Here is a 12167-nt window from a genome sequence, read left to right as displayed (position 1 = left end):
GCTGGCCTTGATGCTGCTAAGAATCTCTCATCTCCCCGCGACTCTCTTTCTCCAAAGACCTGTTACCTTATCTCTGTGCCCTGATGCTGAAGGCTATAAGGACGTAATAGAACGAGGATATGAAGAGAAAATGAGAAAGAGAAGTAGTGGACTAAGTCATAGGGTCACACTCTAGGGGTTGCGGTATCGATCCTTTCACCTGATCTCTCTGTTAGCCTCCCAATATAAAATGTACCTGGGAAGTTAAACAGGATTTTTTGGCTGCATCCTAGGGATAAAACACACACACACACACACACACACACACACACACACACACACACACACACACACCAGGAAGTAGAACGTGACAGCTGACTAACTCCTAGGTATCTATTTACTGCTAGGTAACAGGCGCATCTGCGTAAAAGAAACTCTGCCCATTGTTTCTCGCCAGCGCCGGGAATCAAACCCGGGACGACAGGATCACGCGTCCAGCGTGCTGTCCAGTCAGCCACCAGCCCCCTGTGTGTGTTTGTGTGTGTGTGTGTGGGGAATGGGGGGGAGGAAGAGAGGAGAGAGCGAGTATAAGAGAGAAAAAGATAAAAGAGAGAGAGAGAGAGAGACACATGCAATTTTGTCTGTATGAGATCGTGTCAGGCAAACATCTCACAGAGGAATTATGTGAGCTCATCCTTGTTGGGGAGGGACCCCTTGTTCCCTCCCCCCCTCCACCCCCCCCCCCCCACACACACCAAGTTGATGGTGATTACAGCTGTGGACGCCGGGGGGGGGGGGAGTTGTTATGGGGGGGGGGAGGGAGAGGGGGGTATATTGCTGTCGGAGAGGTGGTAGTTCGGGTCGTTTAGGGGGCTGATAAGGTCTTCATTTCATGTCCGGGAAGGGAATTGAGGGGAAATAAGGCCTGGTATAGTTTTTTTATTAGTAATTTCGGAGGTGTTATGTATGGTACTACCATTTAATGGGGGGGGGTAGTAATTATGTGTTTAATTTAGTGTTCAATATTCTTTATTTTGCTCCAATAAAGAACATTAATAAAGATTTTTTTCGGTTTAGGGTGTTCTAGTTCTTTAAGTGAAATAAAAGATGTGATTTAGCTTTGAATGTAGTGGGAGCAGCGTTTAGCCGAGGGGTTGTAGGCAGATTTTGGAGTTCCGAGGCATCTGAGGGCGAGGCTTGGGTCCGGCCAGGAAAGGGTCGTATATAAGGAAGCAAAGGTTGTGCTCAGAGTTAAGGGTACCTGTCGCAAGAGGTGGAAGTGTCCTATATAATATTACAATTGATTGATGAAGATTTAGCCTCCCAAGAGGTGGCACGGGCATGAATAGCCCCATAAGATAATGTTACGAGTCCTGTAAACTTTTAAAGGTCAGTGGTGGTTATGGTGGGGATAGTGTGATGTAATGGGGGTGGTATTGTGGTGGTGATAATATTGATGGTAGTGTAATGGTGGTGGTGGGGGCAAAAGAGCCCATGTGCTTCTTTTCGATTTGAGGGGGGTGGGGGGTCCGGGATATTGCTGCTGGGGCTTGAAGCCTCTGGCTGATCCACTGAGCGTTCCTCGTGTCTGTCTCACTTAAGCGGTGGATGAGTATTTATGACTCGAGTGTTGGCTTCAGTAAGATTATGGCCAATGTGTTAAACAACTTACTCACAGTTAAATCTCAGTTGAAATCTTATTTGGTTCGTTCCTCTGCGCTGAGTTAGATAATGTGGTTTATTATAGTGGTGTGGTAGAGGTGTGGTGTGGTAGTGGTGTAGTGTGGTAGTGGTGGGGTGTGGTGTGGTAGTGGTGTGGTGTGGTAGTAGTGTGGTGTAGTGATGTGGTCGTGGTGTGATGCGGTAATGTTGTGGTGTGGTAGTGGTATAGTGTGGTAGAGTTGTGGAGTGGTGTGGTAGTGGTGTGGTAGTGGTGTGGTAGTTGTGTGGTAGTTGTGTGGTAGTGGTGTGGTAGTTGTGTGGTAGTTGTGTGGTAGTCGTGTGGTAGTTGTGTGGTAGTAGTGTGGTAGTGGTGTGGTAGTGGTGTGGTAGTTGTGTGGTAGTCGTGTGGTAGTTATGTGGTAGTTGTGTGGTAGTAGTGTGGTAGTAGTGTGGTAGTTATGTGGTAGTGGTGTGGTAGTGGTGTGGTAGTTGTGTGATGGCGACATAGAGGGGTACCAAGGGGTCACTGGAGTTGTGTATACAACAGCTCGAGGGTTGAAGCTGAAGACTGAATAAGGTGATGTAAGGGGAGAAGTTTGTTTATCTGGAGGTGTACGAGGCAATATGAGGGAATATGAGATGGTGTGAGAGGGGGAACATGTGGGGAAAGTGTGGGGCGAGGGGGAAAGTAGTGGGTTTGATGAGAGGGAAGATGGGTGATGGTTGCAAGAGAGGTGTGAGTGAGGAGAGGGGAAAGTAGGTGTGAGAGGATAGAGAGGGTAACAAGAGGTAATGGTGGAATTAGAGTGGAATGAGCAGAAGATGGAGAGTGATAGAGGAGATGACTGGGAAAGGGGGGTAATGACCAGGAAAGGATGGGTTGGGAGAGTGGGAAGACGGGATAGTCTCAGAGGAGAAAGGAGAGGGGGGGTGGGGGGGCAGGGAGAGGAGAAGACAGGAGAGGTAACATAAGATTTTGTGGGTTGACAGATGTTAATCTTCTTGTTTGAGGAGCTGTTCACTTGAGACAGTTAAGCAAGTCCCAGCTGTGTCTGGGTACAAGTGACAGGATGAACAACCCAGCGGGTTTTCTTCCTATTGGGGAGTGTTGTACATGCTGCTATGGCGGTGTGTTCACTCACAGGATGAGTGGCGCTGCCCAATACTGTCACTATGGCGGTGTGTCCATTCACAGGATGAGTGGCGCTGCCCAATACTGTCACTAAGGCGGTGTGTCCACTCACAGGATGAGTGGCGCTGCCCAATACTGTCACTATGGCGGTGTGTCCACTTACAGGATGAGTGGCGCTGCCCAATACTGTCACTATGGCGGTGTGTCCACTCACAGGATGAGTGGCCCTGCCCAATACTGTCACTATGGCGGTGTGTCCACTCACAAGATGAGTGGCGCTGCCCAATACTGTCACTATGGCGGTGTGTCCACTAACAAGATGAGTGGCGCTGCCCAATACTGTCACTATGGCGGTATGTCCACTCCCAGGATGAGTGGCGCTGCCCAATACTGTCACTATGGCGGTGTGTCCACTCACAGGATGAGTGGCCCTGCCCAATACTGTCACTATGGCGGTGTGTCCACTTACAGGATGAGTGGCGCTGCCCAATACTGTCACTATGGCGGTGTGTCCACTCACAGGATGAGTGGCGCTGCCCAATAAATTAAAAATTAAGGGAGAAGGTAAGGTGAGATAGAAGATGGGAAATTTGAATAAGAAGAGAGGAAGCTAAAATACTGGCGAGTAGAAGTTAAGGTTTGAGAAGGAAAAGGCGGAATTGAGAAGGGCGAGATAGGTAGAGAAGAAGATTAGGCCTGAAGATGGTTTAGGACTAAGGAAAAATTTTGTGAGAATAACGACTTAAGGGGAAGACGAGTGTGAGGGAAGACATGGAACAGTGAAGGTGGAGTATGAAGCAATGATGGTGAATAATGCAAGTGAGGAGTTATGAGGGAGAAGAAGTGAAGGTGAAGTGTTACAGTGACTCTTGTACCTCTTTTTAGTCCCTACTTGCCTGAGATATATACCATGCTAGCACTCCTAGCAGGTGTACCATGCTAGCACTCCTAGCAGGTGTACCATGCTAGCACTCCTAGCAGGTGTACCATGCTAGCACTCCTAGCAGGTGTACCATGCTAGCACTCCTAGCAGATGTATCATACCACAATTCCTAGCAGGTGTATCATGGCACGACTCCTAGCAGATGTATCATGGCACGACTCCTAGCAGATGTATCATGGCACGACTCCTAGCAGATGTATCATGCCACGATTCCTAGCAGGTGTATCATGGCACGACTCCTAGCAGATGTATCATGCCACGACTCCTAGCAGGTGTATCATGGCACGACTCCTAGCAGATGTATCATGCCACGAGTTCTAGCAGATGTACCATGTCAGGGATCCCAGCAAATACATCATGCCTGGAAGTCCTAGCAGATACACTATGCCTGGGAATCCTAGCAGATGCATCATGCCTGGGAGTCCTAGCAGATACATCATGCCTGGGAGTTTTGCAGATGCATCATGCCTGGGAGTCCTAGCAGATACATCATGCCTGGGAGTTTTGCAGATGCATCATGCCTGGGAGTCCTAGCAGATACATCATGCCTGGGAGTTTTGCAGATGCATCATGCCTGGGAGTCCTAGCAGATACATCATGCCTGGGAGTCCTAGCAGATACACTATGCCTGGGAGTCCTAGCAGATACAACATGCCTGGGAGTCCCAGCAGATGCACAATATACCATGGATGCATCAGCTGTGATCCAACCATCCTAGCAAATTATATTTCCTTGAGAAAAGATGGAGAAAGTCTCACAGTGACACTAAGAATTTTGTCACACAGATTTGGAATTGTCTCGTCTCGTCTCTCACAAATTCCTTCTGCACAGAATGTCTGCTAGTTGGCCTGATTGTCCATATATTCGGGATAATAACATTCTTATCAAGGATTCTTAACATATTCTAAACATCGTAAGGATTTAGATGGGGTTAGTCTTTGTTTGCCTAATGTTTAGTGTCAGGACACAATTTTATTTGCAATATTTCACTCCTGTGTTTAACTACTAGTCTTACGCTAGTTATGTAATTATGAGTAACATATTATGATGGATATACTCCTGACATATTCAAATGCCAGACAGTATTCAGCTGTTTCACCTAAGACGTTGCAGACATATTCCAGATGACAATTCAAACACCTCAATAGTTTACCTATTGTGATGATCTTTGCGACGCTCTATGTTGTAGTTATAATAATAATAATAATAATTTTTATTTAGGCAAAGGTACATACATAAAGAGATTTTACAAAGTTTGTTGGCTTTATAGATAGAGCTAGTACATACAATGCCTAAAGCCACTATTACGCAAAGCGTTTCGGGCAGTTCTTATGTTACAACAGTGTTCCATGTGTTCCGAGAGCTTATTAGTGAAGGCGATCTCACAGTAACACAACACCATCAGTTAAAGTGTTGCACACACTTTCACATGCAGGTGTGTAATGTATTTAATATGAAGTACATATCTGAATGCTGAGTAATGCTCGTGGTCTCGTTAAGTGGAGACAGTAGTTGAGAATTAATCTGCCGGCGGCAAGGAGGTGAAGGAGGCAGTACACACGGACGGTCCCTCAGTTTCTCACTCCGTCCACCGAAAAAAAAAACATAAGGGGAAAAAACTGAGTATTTATTTTTCGTTGTCTGTAATGTTTCCTGACACAAACAGTGAGGGAGGGGGGGGGGGGCAATTACTGCCTGGTTGTTTACGGTGATTGGATAATTTTCTTTGGACATTTAAAGGCCCACAAGGGGAAAAAAAAATACAATGCCGGGAAGTCTGGGTCGTTTGAGGGAAATTGCTTGCCCCATGTTCCGGAGAAGGTCGCAAATGACGTCATTAACTACCAGAACCATAGTTTTCACTTCTTCCCAGCACTTAATCACCTTTTAAAGTCATGAAAGTAATGAAAAGTATATCTGCGTTGTAATTCACGTACAGTGCTTTATTTCCCTCTGTCTAAGGAACGTACACCTAGTGTCCCTAGCACAAGGGGACGTACACCCAGTGTTCCTAGCACAAGGGGACGCACACACAGTGTCCCTAGCACAAGGGGACGTACACCCAGTGTCCCTAGCACAAGGGGACGTACACACAGTGTCCCTAGCACAAGGGGACGTTCACACGGTGTCCCTAGCACAAGGGGACGTACACACAGTGTCCCTAGCACAAGGGGACGTACACCCAGTGTCCCTAGCACAAGGGGACGTACACACAGTGTCCCTAGCACAAGGGGATGTACACACAGTGTCCCTAGCACAAGGGGCGTACACCCACTGTCCCTAGCACGAGGGGACGTACACACAGTGTCCCTAGCACAAGGGGACGTACACCCAGTGTCCCTAGCACAAGGGACGTACACACAGTGACCCTAGCACAAGGGGACGTACACACAGTGTACCCTAGCACAAGGGGACGTACACCCAGTGTCCCTAGCACAATGGGACGTACACCCAGTGTCCCTAGCACAAGGGACGTACACACAGTGTCCCTAGCACAAGGGACGTACACACAGTGACCCTTGCACAAGGGGACGAACACACTTTGTAACATTGTAGCTAGAAACGCAATACTAAATCTGTGACCGGACCACACTGGGGATTCTGCTCTCGTAATTGAACGAACGCTGAATATAAGACTGAAGGAGAACACAGAGAAGAACGACTACAATGGTCACCATAAATAACCACAGAAACAACTCTATGAAGAGAGAGGATCGAAAAGCTGAACTTGTTGTCGCTCTACAGAAGAGGCAGAACAAGCAGCTGTAGTGATAGTGAGAGAGTTTGTAGTGGTGTCCGTAGCAGGTTTGGGGTTTGTAGTGGTGTCAGTAGCAGGTTTGGGGGTTTGTAGTGGTGTCCGTAGCAGTGAGAGGGTTGGTTGTGGTGTCCGTAGCAGTGAGAGGGTTTGTAGTGGTGTCCGTAGCAGTGAGAAAGCAAAGAATCAGGAACATTAATGAAGCAGCAGCGGCGTGAGGCACACACGCAACACGAGGCGCCATATGAAGAAAAAACTGTAAGTCTACCCATAGTATCCTCCATGGATGCTGAGAGACAGCTGCGCCGGCCCTCTGCACATCTGTCATGCTTCCCATTGGTGTAAGGGAACAAGGAAACACAGTGAGCTACAGACAATCGTCACCGGTATCCATACACAGAAAATTGCTTCAAAGAATAATATGAATAAGGCTAAAAGAGCATTTATGCAAAATTTAATTGTATAGAAGAGCCAACAATGCTACGGAAGGGACAGTTTGTCCTAAGAACCACAGTGAAACTCTATGACAAATTGTCAGAAATAAGTTAGGATTTAAACGGGTCGACAAGTTACACTCAGGTACGTGGCTAAGCGGTGTGAGTGCTGTGAGGAGTATACCATGAGTACCATCGAAGCTGAAATTCACCACACTTGAAGAGATACGGAGCAAGAGAGACATGACAACGACATGCAAGATTATCGGAGGAAATGTTAAAGTTTGGTATGGATGACACGTTCAGGTAAGGCAGGGTAGCAAGAAGAGTATGAATGGAGCTTAAAGGGGCAGAAGGACCACATTAATGTTAGAAAGAACTTTTTAGTGTAAAAGTTATATGAAGAAAGGGAATGGACATGAGAAATAAGAGGATTTATTACAGTAAACAATTCCAGAAGCCCATGATATTTAATAAAGAAAACAGCATGACTGTAGTGTAACTCTATAAGGCAAACAGCACCTGGTTGAGCAAAGCTTAGGTACTAGCATTCGAATCTCCATGAAAAGTCAGGTCAGTGCATCTAGGTCAAAATACATACACTCACACACATTAGTCTAGTGGTATACCACTAGACTAGTCCCATATCTAGGAGGTATGAGTTACAAGGAAAGGCTGCGTGAGTTGCTCCTCACGTTGCTAGAAGACAGAGGAGCTCAGGGTGACATGATTACCGCATACACAATTCTCATGGGAATTAACAGGGTAGATAAGAACATATTATTTAAGACGGGTGGTACACCAACAAGGGGACACAGGTGGAAAGTGAGTACCCAAATGAGCCACAGAGACATTATAAATAACCTTTTCAGTGTCACATTAGTTAACAAATGGAATACATTAGGCAGTGATGTGGTGGAGGCTGACTCCATACACAGTGTTCACTTAAGACAGTTAAGCAAGTCCCAGCTGTGTCTGGGTACAAGTGACAGGATGAACAACCCAGCGGGTTTTCTTCCTATTGGGGAGTGTTGTACATGCTGCTATGGCGGTGTGTCCACTCACAAGATGAGTGGCGCTGCCCAATAAAGTCGCCCCTCGAGGCAAAATTAAATTAAATCCATACACAGTTTCATATGTAGGTATGATAGAGTCCAATAGGTTCAGAATCTGTATACCACTAGATTGACATTTGAGAGGCGGGACCAAAGAGCCGAAGCTCAACCCCCGCAAGCACATCTAGGCGAGAACACACATACACACACACACACACACACACACACACACACACACACACACACACACACACACACACACACACACACACACATGTGGTGATGTAAGCTCCGGTGAAGTCACCCCCCCTCCCCCCTCCCCACCCCACCCAGTGATGTCGCATCCACCATATATGTCAAGGGGAGATAAATATCACCTCTCACCTACATGTTCCACTTAATCCCAGGGCTCTGGCAGCTGATTCTCCAGGCTGTTGCTGTCAGCATTGTGACACAAACACCTCGTGAACATGGCCCCAGCTGACCCATAAAAATAACTTGTGTTGATATTTCCTCCCCCCGAACCCCAGTACCCCCTCCCCCCCATTATACCCCCCTCCCCCATCAACCCCGCCCCCCCCCTCTATTCCGAGGACAGGCGTGAATATTATCGTGCATCTGGCGTGCTCTGTTGCTATGAGTATGTCACATGTTTTTATATGGTGTTTTATATGGGGTTTTATATGGGGTTTTATATGGGGTTTTATATGGTGTTTTATATGGGGTTTTATATGGGGTTTTATATGGTGTTTTATATGGTGTTTTATATGGGGTTTTATATGGGGTTTTATATGGTGTTTTATATGGTGTTTTATATGGTGTTTTATATGGGGTTTTATATGGGGTTTTATATGGGGTTTTATATGGTGTTTTATATGGGGTTTTATATGGTGTTTTATATGGTGTTTTATATGGTGTTTTATATGGTGTTTTATATGGTGTTTTATATGGTGTTTTATATGGGGTTTTATATGGTGTTTTATATGGTGTTTTATATGGTGTTTTATATGGGGTTTTATATGGGGTTTTATATGGTGTTTTATATGGGGTTTTATATGGTGTTTTATATGGTGTTTTATATGGGGTTTTATATGGTGTTTTATATGGTGTTTTATATGGGGTTTTATATGGTGTTTTATATGGTGTTTTATATGGTGTTTTATATGGTGTTTTATATGGGGTTTTATATGGGGTTTTATATGGTGTTTTATATGGTGTTTTATATGGGGTTTTATATGGTGTTTTATATGGTGTTTTATATGGTGTTTTATATGGTGTTTTATATGGGGTTTTATATGGGGTTTTATATGGGGTTTTATATGGTGTTTTATATGGTGTTTTATATGGTGTTTTATATGGTGTTTTATATGGTGTTTTATATGGTGTTTTATATGGTGTTTTATATGGTGTTTTATATGGGGTTTTATATGGGGTTTTATATGGGGTTTTATATGGGGTTTTTTATGGGGTTTTATATGGTGTTTTATATGGTGTTTTATATGGGGTTTTATATGGTGTTTTATATGGGGTTTTATATGGGGTTTATGCTGTGGTTTATGTGGTGATTTATGCTGTGGTGTATGCTGTGGTTTATGTTGTGGTTTATGCTGTGGTGTATGCTGTGGTGTATGCTGTGGTTTATGCTGTGGTGTATGCTGTGGTGTATGCTGTGGTGTATGCTGTGGTTTATGCTGTGGTTTATGCTGTGGTGTATGCTGTGGTGTATGCTGTGGTGTATGCTGTGGTTTATGTTGTGGTTTATGTTGTGGTTTATGCTGTGGTGTATGCTGTGGTGTATGCTGTGGTTTATGTGGTGATTTATGCTGTGGTGTATGCTGTGGTGTATGCTGTGGTTTATGTGGTGGTTTATGCTGTGGTTTATGCTGTGGTTTATGCTGTGGTGTATGCTGTGGTTTATGCTGTGGTTTATGCTGTGGTTTATGCTGTGGTGTATGCTGTGGTGTATGCTGTGGTTTATGCTGTGGTGTATGCTGTGGTTTATGCTGTGGTGTATGCTGTGGTGTATGCTGTGGTGTATGCTGTGGTTTATGCTGTGGTTTATGCTGTGGTGTATGCTGTGGTGTATGCTGTAGTTTATGCTGTGGTTTATGCTGTGGTGTATGCTGTGGTGTATGCTGTGGTGTATGCTGTGGTTTATGCTGTGGTTTATGCTGTGGTGTATGCTGTGGTGTATGCTGTGGTTTATGCTGTGGTTTATGCTGTGGTGTATGCTGTGGTGTATGCTGTGGTTTATGCTGTGGTGTATGCTGTGGTGTATGCTGTGGTTTATGTGGTGGTGTATGCTGTGGTTTATGTGGTGGTTTATGCTGTGGTTTATGCTGTGGTTTATGCTGTGGTTTATGCTGTGGTGTATGCTGTGGTGTATGCTGTGGTGTATGCTGTGGTGTATGCTGTGGTGTATGCTGTGGTTTATGCTGTGGTTTATGCTGTGGTGTATGCTGTGGTGTATGCTGTGGTGTATGCTGTGGTTTATGCTGTGGTTTATGCTGTGGTGTATGCTGTGGTGTATGCTGTGGTGTATGCTGTGGTGTATGCTGTGGTTTATGCTGTGGTTTATGCTGTGGTGTATGCTGTGGTGTATGCTGTGGTGTATGCTGTAGTTTATGCTGTGGTGTATGCTGTGGTGTATGCTGTGGTGTATGCTGTGGTGTATGCTGTGGTTTATGCTGTGGTGTATGCTGTGGTGTATGCTGTGGTTTATGCTGTGGTGTATGCTGTGGTTTATGCTGTGGTGTATGCTGTGGTGTATGCTGTGGTGTATGCTGTGGTTTATGCCGTGGTTTATGCTGTGGTGTATGCTGTGGTGTATGCTGTAGTTTATGCTGTGGTTTATGCTGTGGTGTATGCTGTGGTGTATGCTGTGGTTTATGCTGGGGTGTATGCTGTGGTGTATGCTGTGGTGTATGCTGTGGTTTATGCTGGGGTGTATGCTGTGGTGTATGCTGTGGTGTATGCTGTGGTTTATGCTGGGGTGTATGCTGTGGTGTATGCTGTGGTGTATGCTGTGGTTGTTGCAGAGTTGTAATAGTCCGTTGTTTTGCTGACAGCTGGCGACTTTGCTTTGTTTATGCAATCTTTTCCTGCTGTAAGTGATGGTGAATTGTGCCGGATATTGTTTATACATACGGGGTTGTGATTGTTGTCGGTCTGTTGATTGTCGTTGTGGCATATTTGAGCTCAAATATTGTGGGGCTGTAATTGGGGAGCTGGTTGTAAACCACTTGGCGGGTCGTGTTCCAGGGGTAACTATAGTAATTAATGCTTAACATTCCTGTACTTACCTGTATAAAAAAAAAACTAATCAATATGCCTATGTCGGCAATGAGGGTTGTTTGGGATGGTGATTACTCGTTTCTTCCTCACTGCCTCCCTCTACACGAAGGGCAGTTACAAAAGGGCCAATCAACACGCCCGTGTCTACGTTAACTGGCGATTGGACTTGCTATTGGCAGCAATCGACGCCCGCTGGGTTGTAAAGTTAAGAGCGACAAGTGGGTATTTGATCCTGGACATTGCTTCGGCCTCTGTTTGTCTCTCTTTCTCTCTATTTATCTACATTTGTATTTCTCCCTCTCTCTCTACTCCACCTCTCTGTCTCTCTCTCTCTCTCTCTCTCTCTCTCTCTCTCTCTCTCTCTCTCTCTCTCTCTCTCTGACAGTCACGCCTATGTTTCTGCTATTGTCTGCGTGAGTACGTAAGCAGACAAGCATGAACACATAAACACCTCTGCTTCACTTATCGCCTCTTTCTCTCGCCACACAAAACATTAATTACCTCAGACAGTTCAGCGGAGCCACCACGGCAGATATTGCCACCATTTTCAGGGATTTTATTTTGTCCCGACAGAAATGTATTTTTATGTACAATTTCCCCAGGTAAAATTCTACTTATGGTGAACACAAAAGGTTATTTTTAAAATGCAATTACATAGAACTGCATTTATATTAATCCTAAGGTGTGCTTACATTAGCTGTCATGAGAAACACACACAGACGCAAACACACAGGTTAGGAGGGGAGTCTCAAAGGGAGACATGATCTAAACCGACAAAATCCTCAGGGGAATCGACCGGGTAAATAAGGATAAACTATTCAACACTTGTGGGACGCGAACAAGGGGACACAGGTGGAAACTGAGTACCCACATGAGCCACAGAGACGTTAGAAGGAACTTTTTCAGTGTCAGA

This window comes from Procambarus clarkii, chromosome 70 (genome assembly GCF_040958095.1).
Source record: "Procambarus clarkii isolate CNS0578487 chromosome 70, FALCON_Pclarkii_2.0, whole genome shotgun sequence".
Lineage (NCBI taxonomy): Eukaryota > Metazoa > Arthropoda > Malacostraca > Decapoda > Cambaridae > Procambarus > Procambarus clarkii.
The sequence above is the reverse complement of the archived record's forward strand: the minus strand, read 5'-3'. Positions refer to the sequence as shown.